Below are 12,524 nucleotides of genomic sequence, written 5' to 3'. Positions count from 1 at the left end.
TTCAAGAAAAACATGATTTTCATGCAGGACAATGCTCCATCACACGCGTCCAAGTACTCCACAGCGTGGCTGGCAAGAATGGGTATAAAAGAAGAAAATCTAATGACATGGCCTCCTTGTTCACCTGATCTGAACCCCATTGAGAACCTGTGGTCCATCATCAAATGTGAGATTTACAAGGAGGGAAAACAGTACACCTCTCTGAACAGTGTCTGGGAGGCTGTGGTTGCTGCTGCACGCAATGTTGATGGTGAACAGATCAAAACACTGACAGAATCCATGGATGGCAGGCTTTTGAGTGTCCTTGCAAAGAAAGGTGGCTATATTGGTCACTGATTTGTTTTTGTTTTGTTTTTGAATGTCAGAAATGTATATTTGTGAATGTTGAGATGTTATATTGGTTTCACTGGTAAAAATAAATAATTGAAATGAGTATATATTTGTTTTTTGTTAAGTTGCCTAATAATTATGCACAGTAATAGTCACCTGCACACACAGATATCCCCCTAAAATAGCTAAAACTAAAAACAAACTAAAAACTACTTCCAAAACTACAGGGAGTGCAGAATTATTAGGCAAATGAGTATTTTGACCACATCATCCTCTTTATGCATGTTGTCTTACTCCAAGCTGTATAGGCTCGAAAGCCTACTACCAATTAAGCATATTAGGTGATGTGCATCTCTGTAATGAGAAGGGGTGTGGTCTAATGACATCAACACCCTATATCAGGTGTGCATAATTATTAGGCAACTTCCTTTCCTTTGGCAAAATGGGTCAAAAGAAGGACTTGACAGGCTCAGAAAAGTAAAAAATAGTGAGATATCTTGCAGAGGGATGCAGCACTCTTAAAATTGCAAAGCTTCTGAAGCGTGATCATCGAACAATCAAGCGTTTCATTCAAAATAGTCAACAGGGTCGCAAGAAGCGTGTGGAAAAACCAAGGCGCAAAATAACTGCCCATGAACTGAGAAAAGTCAAGCGTGCAGCTGCCAAGATGCCACTTACCACCAGTTTGGCCATATTTCAGAGCTGCAACATCACTGGAGTGCCCAAAAGCACAAGGTGTGCAATACTCAGAGACATGGCCAAGGTAAGAAAGGCTGAAAGACGACCACCACTGAACAAGACACACAAGCTGAAACATCAAGACTGGGCCAAGAAATATCTCAAGACTGATTTTTCTAAGGTTTTATGGACTGATGAAATGAGAGTGAGTCTTGATGGGCCAGATGGATGGGCCCGTGGCTGGATTGGTAAAGGGCAGAGAGCTCCAGTCCGACTCAGACGCCAGCAAGGTGGAGGTGGAGTACTGGTTTGGGCTGGTATCATCAAAGATGAGCTTGTGGGGCCTTTTCGGGTTGAGGATGGAGTCAAGCTCAACTCCCAGTCCTACAGCCAGTTTCTGGAAGACACCTTCTTCAAGCAGTGGTACAGGAAGAAGTCTGCATCCTTCAAGAAAAACATGATTTTCATGCAGGACAATGCTCCATCACACGCGTCCAAGTACTCCACAGCGTGGCTGGCAAGAAAGGGTATAAAAGAAGAAAATCTAATGACATGGCCTCCTTGTTCACCTGATCTGAACCCCATTGAGAACCTGTGGTCCATCATCAAATGTGAGATTTACAAGAAGGGAAAACAGTACACCTCTCTGAACAGTGTCTGGGAGGCTGTGGTTGCTGCTGCACGCAATGTTGATGGTGAACAGATCAAAACACTGACAGAATCCATGGATGGCAGGCTTTTGAGTGTCCTTGCAAAGAAAGGTGGCTATATTGGTCACTGATTTGTTTTTGTTTTGTTTTTGAATGTCAGAAATGTATATTTGTGAATGTTGAGATGTTATATTGGTTTCACTGGTAAAAATAAATAATTGAAATGGGTATATATTTGTTTTTTGTTAAGTTGCCTAATAATTATGCACAGTAATAGTCACCTGCACACACAGATATCGCCCTAAAATAGCTATAACTAAAAACAAACTAAAAACTACTTCCAAAACTATTCAGCTTTGATATTAATGAGTTTTTTGGGTTCATTGAGAACATGGTTGTTGTTCAATAATAAAATTAATCCTCAAAAATACAACTTGCCTAATAATTCTGCACTCCCTGTATTCAGCTTTGATATTAATCAGTTTTTTGGGTTCATTGAGAACATGGTTGTTGTTCAATAATAAAATTAATCCTCAAAAATACAACTTGCCTAATAATTCTGCACTCCCTGTATATGTAATATTGTAATACCACTCTGGTTTTTGTGTATTGTATTGGCCGTTCTGGATTTTGATTGGTGACTAATGAGCCTATCATGCTCTCTTGTTGTGTTTCTTTTGGTTACTATGACTACCTTATGACATATTTGCTTTGGTCCCGATCGGTTAACACAACTTAATACACTATTTAAAAGATGTTCTGTTTATACCAATTATAAGTGGTGTTGATGTTTCCGTCAGGTCATTTAACAGATATCGTTATATGTTTTTTAGAATGTATCTGGGACCTGCCCCACGTTGCCTGGGATGATGACATCACGCTGGAGGGCATGTCTACCCGGGAGAGCGTGGAGACCGGCGTCTGCTGCACTTATTATAAGAATGGTGAAGGGTAAGGTTTATTTTGTTTCACTTATTTGTCTGAAGACGGACCTGTCGGTCCGAAAACGTTCACAATAAACAGTGACTAAATTGAAAATTCCTATTGGAGTGCGCTTTGCCTTCTGATTATATTGTATATTATATATATATATATCTCAGAGAAATAAGAAATTATTTAAGTGGTGGAGAGAGAATTTTTAAAGGTAATGGCGAAGACCTTTAAGTAAAATATTCATAAAGAATAACAGAAAGATATATGAAGAAGGAAATCAAACCCTCTTCTTAGTATAAAAGGTATACAGCACTCTTTTAAATGTAAGCAATGGGGGCCGATTTATCATATGTCTGTCGGACATGATCCACTGTAACGGATTATGTCCGCCAGACATCGATAAATTCTGACAGCATATGCTGTCCATATTTATCATTACACAAGCAATCATTATGCAATACCGCCCCCTGCAGATTCACGGGCAATCGGTCACTAACAGGGGGTGTCAATCAACCGATTGTTTGTGATCGGGCGGATTGCTGTCCGCCGCCTCAGAGGCGGTGGACAAGTTAAGGAGCATCGGTCTTAAGACTGCTGCTTTTTAACCCCTGTTTCAAGCAAACCTTAAGGCTCACGCGGAAACAGTTACATTAAGGGCCAATCGGCCCATGGTATTTATTAATACAGATAAATTATTCCCAGGGGATATTCTAAAGTCTGTGTGACAGCGTAAAAATTCCCTCCCTGTAGCTAGGATATAAGTACATCACGCTGTCCCTGCTAATATCAGCAAACATAGATTATTTGATGAACATACTAAAAAAATGATTGACAGATTTAAGAAAAGAGGCTATTCAAATAAATGCATTAAACGTACATACTCCAGAGCAAGAAGGACAGATAGAGACAGCTTACTTTACAAAACAGAAGTAAAAGGAGATAAAAAAACATACCAGATTCATTACCACTTTCTGCGACCAATGAGATACTTTTAGGAGAGTTCTGAATAATAATTGGCACATACTATATTTAGATGATAAAGTCAATGAAAATGGTAGGAGATTACCCACTCTTAACAGCAAAAAAGGCACCTAACAAAGAATAAATTAGTGAAGAGTAGATTTGAAAGAAGTCCATTGATGGCAGATTGGCTTTAAAAAAATAAGAGGGTAAAAGAGAGCTTCCCCTGTGGGAAAAGTGTGTATTGTCCTTTTATGGAAAAAAGTCACAGATTCAATGGGAATGGATATAAGGAATATGACATAAAGTTATTTTTTTAACTGTTACTCCATTCGGGTGGTCTACCTCTTACACTGCTCTTGACCCTCATTCCATGTCAGGAAAACCAAGAGTACCCTGAAAGATAGGATCCAGGAACACAGGGATGATATTTCTTTTAAAAGGGATACTAATGTTGCAAGACATTTTGCGAAACATCATAATAACGATCCTATATCTTTAAGGTTTACAGCAATAGCTAAAGGTGACCCTAATAACAGAGGGGGTAATGTGGGGAAATATCTCTTGCAGAAAGAGTAAAGGTGGACCTTCAATCTAAAAACTAGATATCCACTTGGTCTGAATGAGAAATTAGATTATGCGTGATTTCTATAAGAGGTATCTTTTTTTGAATCCCAATACATATTAAAATTTAGTCCTATCTAAGAGGAATAAATAAAAGAGAAAAATATAGCCAAAAAAAAAAAAAGAAAACTATTAATTATGGCGTTTATTAAAAAAAGTCTAAAGAGATAGTGTATCTTTTTTTCCAAAAAAGAAAAAATTGATGAAATGTTTAACATTAGGAGCACTTGGAAAGGTGTATGCATCTTTAGTAAAAATTACAAATTTAATTAACACCAATACAAACAATGTTTGAATGACACCTTTGAGGTTTCAGAACAGCATTTATAATAAGGTAGTATTTGAATTTGCTATCAGTATGAATTATACCTCATAGGAATATGATTTTGGTTTTGAATGTAAATGTGTGTAAATATTTGTAGCTAGGGAATTATCCCTTTACATTTAGGAATCATGTTAAGTAGGAAGGGCCAGTATTGATTTAAAGCATGGGAATCAGGCAAACAAGTTCATAGCCCTGACGAAGCCCCAGCATGAAGGTTATGAAAGGGGTAAAACGCATATGTTGGCTTTATTAAATTATGGTGATTCCTATTCATGATATTTTACCATGAAAGACAAAAGCGCAATAAGAGGGGATTCAAGCGTAATTAGTTAGACACCAATATCTTGCACAAAATAGACTTCTACTCACCAGAGTTAGTAAAAATATATGCCTTTATTATTACAACTTTTAACGATACTCTGTGTCCCATATACAGCAATACATTTTCCAGCTGGAAGTTCTTAATTGCAGGATACAACCTGCGGCGGGAGTAGCCGTCTTGCCCACCCTCAGCTGTTACTCTAGGATCACGGAGCTCAGGACTAGTGGTAGATTTTACCCCAACGCGTTTCCCCCGGTACTCGCCGGGCTTTTTCAAGGGGATCTGAACAAGCACAAACGGATGTCGGGCTTCTGTGAAATTCATACCTATATACCTGTATGTTTGAAAATGATACGCCCATTCCAGGGGCCTGGTACTTTTCTCCTCATTTCATTGGTTAATTTTACCGGTAAGTTAAAAAACATACATTGTCAGTTTAACATACATTTTAAACAAGTTTTCCTAAACAAAAAAATATATAATACGTAAATGCTCAATATGCATAACTATTATAAACAGCTATTATACAAAACCAATGGCTATTTAGAGCGCACTTTTACTTTTGAATGGGAAATTTCCTCTGTGCATTCTAAAAACCGTTATAACATTTAAGGTGGTATTACACAACCAATATTTGTTTTGACTTATATTTAAGGTGGTATTACTTCTTTGTTTCTATTTGCATAAAACCTAAAAAATTCCCACAATATTATATAAATATAAAGTACACACAAGTTTAAACCTATACAGTTCATGTTTAAAATTAACAAAATTAATATAAAATTATTTTTCCTAAGATAATAAAACAGTTCTCTAAAAGACATTCATAATTCATAGGAAATTTGATCACCAATAAAATCTTAGAAAATTTGATAAAAAATTTAATAGAAAACTAACTAACATTTAATACTAAATACTAAAAACTAAAAGCTTAATATCTGACCTTTTTGTGATACTATTATCCACTATTCTTTACATATAAGCGGCCACATCTATATCAATGTTAAGACCAACAGGGTGTAAAGTTTTAAGTTTATAGATCCAGAATGTTTCTAATTTCCGTAATTCCAACAATCTATTATGTATATGTGGTGAAATCCACCCAATTACCTGTACTTTTAAAGAGACAGGATCACTATTATGATAATCATAAAAATGTTTTGCTAAATTGTGTTTAAATATCTTTTCTTTGATATTGTATATATGTTCATATACCCTACGTCTGATATGGCTTTTAGTGTGGCCCACATACATTAGGCCACACCCACAACGTAAAAGATAGACCACATATGTGGACTCACAGTTGCTCCTAAAATCTATATCAAAAGTATCTGTCCTACTCTGACTACCAATATAAGTTTGAACTATGGACTAAGATTATATTTGTAAGCAGTTACTGCTAAAATTTAGAACTTCAAGTCTACAACAGCTCTGTATAGGGTCTTTGTGAAAACCTTTATTCAGATCATTTCCACTGTTTGGGAAGGAGGAGGAACTCTTACTTTTTACCAAGAGAATGGTGATAGCGTGACGGTGCAGACATGACGTATACAATCACAGCAAGCTCCTTTACTATCACTCATTTGGAATAGGAGCTCTCGTTAATAAGAGGCCCTGGAGGCATGAGCTAAGCCAGTGCAAACATCATGAGGTGGTTCCACGTACGCAAGTAAGGTACTCCCATCCCTGGTCACAGTGCTTTTTACAGGACTTAAGCTAAACCGTAAGTGCTGTCCTTATACCACGGTCAAGCTTTGAACTCTTATTTCCTGCTTGGATTACATTTGCTTATGACGGCAATATTTAACAGAGGTACCTCTGAGCTATCATACTGGTATAACTAACCGTTTTAAGGTGCACCTTGTCTATGGTCTAAACATGTTTATTTGACACTTTAACAACTGCTCATTGTATATACAGTATATATATATAGAAACTTCAAAGAAAGAAGATATATATATTTATGTATGTATGTAAATATGAAAAAAATACAAGTTTCTCTGTTTATTGTGAATGCTAATAATAAGTTGGTTTATGTGTAATTTGCATATACTGAAGGTTTTTATTTCATTTATTCATCAATTATAAATTGATTTCCTTAGAGAAACAACATATATAGAATAAAATCATGTTTTTGCATATTCTTTTCAGCTTCCTTAAGTGTTAATCAGAAACTAAATGCAAATATTTCCAAAAAACATGACCATATAGTGAGACAATTTTTATTGCTATTTTTATTAAAAAGTAAATTTTAATAAAATTGTCTGCTTTAAGTGACATTATTTGAATAAACTATCTGCACAGCTATTTTTCAAATATTTACTGAAGCAACAGTGGGCTAGTACAGAAAAATAAAAATGCAAGAAATGTGAATCTATTTTCTGATTTCTCTTGAGATAATATTTATGAATTCTGTCTTCATTTCTCTGCAGTCTGCAGCATTACATAGATCATTGATCTTTGCCCTATCTTCAAAATAGCGCAAAAATGTAAATATAATAAATTATAAATGGTAATGGAAAAAGATTACCATGGGTTAAATCGTTTGTACTTTCAGTAGAACGGGTGCTTATGTGCTTGTAAAAAAAACAACAAAAACTTCATACAACAAAACATCTAAACACTACTACCCAAACTAGTTGTTTAATACTATTGTACAGAAAAATTATATCTTCATATAGGGAAGAATGGAAAATAATTTAAAATGAAATCAACTACATTGTAGGCTTAGATAAAAGTTTGGTATTTTTCTTATTTGCAGGGATATCTTTAAGGAAAGTAATTATACTAATTAAAATGAGAACATATAAAGTAAAGTATAATGGATAGTGCAATAGTAATACATTGTGAGAGAAAAATAACAAAAATAAAAAAATTAAAACATGATTTTCATAATAGACTGCATTAGACACATTTACATTCTCAGTTTTCAATTCAGCTACATATCCCACAACTCTTAGCGGTTTGCGCTGGAAGTAAACAATCGGCACACCGGATATAATGGCACGGAAGGTCGATCGAAAGTGACCTGAATCAGAAGTGGCATCTGGCCGAACATGGAATTTACATCTGGCCGAACCGGAAGTGACCCGCATTTGGTGCCAAAACTCCATAATTGATATTGAATTAACATTAACACCAGGGATTATTTAAGGCAATTTACCAGATAGCCCCATCAGGTTGAAACGCACAGGCTGTCTATGGGACTACACAGTGAGTGTTTTAACCTCAGTTTTAATATTTGTTTATCAGTGTTTCACTAGTTTTTGTTTGCAATTTTATTCCACAGGTTAGTTCTGCAGGTAGCGAGGGGAGGATACTAATTTCCTAGACATCTACTGAATTTTATTGTCTCTGTATTTCGAGGAAAGAATTTTGCCCCCTCTAAGGAAGAGCTTATGAAACGTTATTTGAACTCTGGACTGAGCTATTAGTGCCGGCACTTAGTTTCTTAGAGATACCCAAATATGCTGTACCTACAGGGAGTGCAGAATTATTAGGCAAATGAGTATTTTGACCACATCATCCTCTTTATGCATGTTGTCTTACTCCAAGCTGTATAGGCTCGAAAGCCTACTACTAATTAAGCATATTAGGTGATGTGCATCTCTGTAATGAGAAGGGGTGTGGTCTAATGACATCAACACCCTATATCAGGTGTGCATAATTATTAGGCAACTTCCTTTCCTTTGGCAAAATGGGTCAAAAGAAGGACTTGACAGGCTCAGAAAAGTCAAAAATAGTGAGATATCTTGCAGAGGGATGCAGTACTCTTAAAATTGCAAAGCTTCTGAAGCGTGATCATCGAACAATCAAGCGTTTCATTCAAAATAGTCAACAGGGTCGCAAGAAGCGTGTGGAAAAACCAAGGCGCAAAATAACTGCCCATGAACTGAGAAAAGTCAAGCGTGCAGCTGCCAATATGCCACTTGCCACCAGTTTGGCCATATTTCAGAGCTGCAACATCACTGGAGTTCCCAAAAGCACAAGGTGTGCAATACTCAGAGACATGGCCAAGGTAAGAAAGGCTGAAAGACGACCACCACTGAACAAGACACACAAGCTGAAACGTCAAGACTGGGCCAAGAAATATCTCAAGACTGATTTTTCTAAGGTTTTATGGACTGATGAAATGAGAGTGAGTCTTGATGGGCCAGATGGATGGGCCCGTGGCTGGATTGGTAAAGGGCAGAGAGCTCCAGTCCGACTCAGACGCCAGCAAAGTGGAGGTGGAGTACTGGTTTGGGCTGGTATCATCAAAGATGAGCTTGTGGGGCCTTTTCGGGTTGAGGATGGAGTCAAGCTCAACTCCCAGTCCTACTGCCAGTTTCTGGAAGACACCTTCTTCAAGCAGTGGTACAGGAAGAAGTCTGCATCCTTCAAGAAAAACATGATTTTCATGCAGGACAATGCTCCATCACACGCGTCCAAGTACTCCACAGCGTGGCTGGCAAGAAAGGGTATAAAAGAAGAAAATCTAATGACATGGCCTCCTTGTTCACCTGATCTGAACCCCATTGAGAACCTGTGGTCCATCATCAAATGTGAGATTTACAAGGAGGGAAAACAGTACACCTCTCTGAACAGTGTCTGGGAGGCTGTGGTTGCTGCTGCACGCAATGTTGATGGTGAACAGATCAAAACACTGACAGAATCCATGGATGGCAGGCTTTTGAGTGTCCTTGCAAAGAAAGGTGGCTATATTGGTCACTGATTTGTTTTTGTTTTGTTTTTGAATGTCAGAAATGTATATTTGTGAATGTTGAGATGTTATATTGGTTTCACTGGTAAAAATAAATAATTGAAATGGGTATATATTTGTTTTTTGTTAAGTTGCCTAATAATTATGCACAGTAATAGTCACCTGCACACACAGATATCCCCCTAAAATAGCTATAACTAAAAACAAACTAAAAACTACTTCCAAAACTATTCAGCTTTGATATTAATGGGTTTTTTGGGTTCATTGAGAACATGGTTGTTGTTCAATAATAAAATTAATCCTCAAAAATACAACTTGCCTAATAATTCTGTACTCCTTGTATATTTGTGTTTTTTGGTATTTATATTTCTGTATAATTAAATATTTACTTGTTATATATTCTTATGCAATATTGCACAATACCCAGGAAGTATTGAATGTCTAGTAAAAAGCCAAAGCCACACCTGAATTAAGTCAAAGTTATGCCATTAGTCAATAGATCAAGAATGCGTGTTAGCAAGATACTCTTTAGATTAAACTTTTTTTTTATAATAATTTTTTATTGAGGTTAAGGATAAAAGAGTACAAGGTAACCACTTACATAAGCCATCAACCCGTAAGGGCAAACTATAATAATATACAATACTGTTCATATACCGAACATTACAACAATATTATAAGGCATAAATGAAAACGTACAATTCAATAACTAGAAGTAGCAAAGAACTAAGAGTTAGAGGTGATTCTAGTATTGTATTTTTACCTATGTGGTTAGTAGAAACGAAAAACTGACCTCAGATTTTCAAGTTTATAACATATAGGGTCACTTTTGAGCCCTTGTGAATATAATTGCCCATATATATTTAAGATTTTCAAGTATGTAAAATATAGGGCCATTTTTGAGCCCTTGTAATTATAATTGCACATATATAATTAAATAGTAGCACTGTGGATCTAAACAAAAAAGAAGTAGTAATATAAACTTAGGATATTGTGTAGTTCTCACTCACTGCACTGAAGCTTATGATGATACCTTAGTTAGGTAATTATGTGAAGATCAGTATATAAGCCTAGACTGCATGAAATAAGTAATAACGATACCAAAAATGTGTAAGGGGCAATAGGAAGGAGGTGGAATGGAAAGGATCTGAGGATTAATATTCTAGGGCAGAGTGCCATGGAGAATTATACAGTATTGACTGCTGGTCTTTTGCCAAAGTTACTAGGGAGGGGTCTCAAACTATGTATATACTCTACATAAATCCAAGGTATTATATAGAGTCCTTATAAACCATCCGGGAATTTTGACATGGCATCTGTTTATAGCATACACAACTAGCTGGGGGAGTATTGTGCTAACAGTAGCGTAAAAATAAAACCATTAAAAAATGTTTTGTAGTCTCATTGGGTAGGATATCTTGGACACAATTAATACAATCCCATCTCGTAAATGTATGAATTCAGGGTGTAGTAGCTCAAAATATTAATACATATACCCCCACACACATATCTACATCCTCATAAATATATATCACCAAACACATACATATATACTCTCCTAGTATGGTATTGATATGAGAGACCAAAATATATAACCTCTATATTAGAGTACTGCAATCGTGCCACCCCGGCGGCTGGCAGCACATCGCTGTGGTCTAGGCAGACAGTGGTGTGAGAGGGATCAGAAAATAAAGTGGAATATAATATGAATAAGTATTAGCACAGTAAAATCATTTTCCATCTACCCTTAAACAAAACTTATCTAGCAGCTTTTCTGAAAAGATATAAATGTGTTATGTAGCTATCCTTTCTGAGTAATTACAAACATTTTGAATATAGCACAGATATATACACAGATTAGCGGAATGATTAGCATAGTGTTTGAGATTTGGAAAGTGGGGGTTAAGATTTACTAGTACTAATTATGAGTATATGTATCTCTCCAAAGTCAAGTAAATTGAGGTTAGAAAATATACACATAAGAGTATAGAAAATGTCTCTACTGGGCCATAAGTAATAACTAAATGCTGAGGATTATGAAGCTGTCCGTATAGCACTATTATCCTATTCCAGCTCTGATGAGCCTGATTTCATATACTGGGTTATCAAACCAGTTATCAAACCGTCCTAGATACCAGTTTATCCAAGGCTGATTACTGTGTAGATAATGTCTCAACAAGTCACCGCTCAGTACCCCAAGTTGATTTCTCTCAGTTCTGAGGCACATCAAACTGGTTCCCTTCATCTCCATTCTGGGACCTCCATTTTTTAACTCTTTCCTATTCGCTAGCAGCACAGCATCGTCTGTGTCTCGGGACCTCATCCATGCTTCTGCATCTATCAGTGGCTGCAGGCTCGACGTCTCCACCTCAGCAAGGTGTGGACCTGCCGGTCCAGTATATCCCATCAGCGCTACCCTACCTTCTCCTGTAGGACTAGTCGCTTGTAGGTTCCTTAAAGAGAAAGACACCACACTCAATGTCAGCCGGGCTGATGGTAGGAAGGCTTCTCTCTTAGAATGCCCCACTCTCCCGAGAGTCTCCAACTCCTCAGATCTGTATCCCAATTGTGAGGCATTTTCTGGGGTTTAGAAAGTACCTATCCCCTTCTCCAAATTGTCTGTCTCCACCCATGCTTCTAAGACACTTTGTTCAAGCCGTGCAAAATGTATGTGAAATAGTCTAGTATCTCTAACAAAACTGGATCCACAGGCTCCATCATGTAGTTCACTTCAGCGCAACTGACTGGTCGGTCTGACTTGTCAGATTAGTGGGAGGTAGAGAGAGGTATAGGCCGTTCCCAGGCCTCTGCTGCGTACCTTCTCTATTCAGGTCTGTCTATCTCCAGTAGTGTATGAAAGTAACATAGATATGTTCTATAGGTAGTCTATATCATACTTCTCTTGAAAATATTACAATTTGCAGCTCTTAGGAGGGATAAACAGCAGATCTATCAACTCCTATCTTTGACCGTAACTAAATAGCAGCCATCTTGGTTGAT

The sequence above is a fragment of the Bombina bombina genome, chromosome 2 (genome assembly GCF_027579735.1).
Source record: "Bombina bombina isolate aBomBom1 chromosome 2, aBomBom1.pri, whole genome shotgun sequence".
Classification (NCBI taxonomy): Eukaryota; Metazoa; Chordata; class Amphibia; order Anura; family Bombinatoridae; genus Bombina; species Bombina bombina.
Note: the sequence above shows the minus strand (reverse complement) of the source record.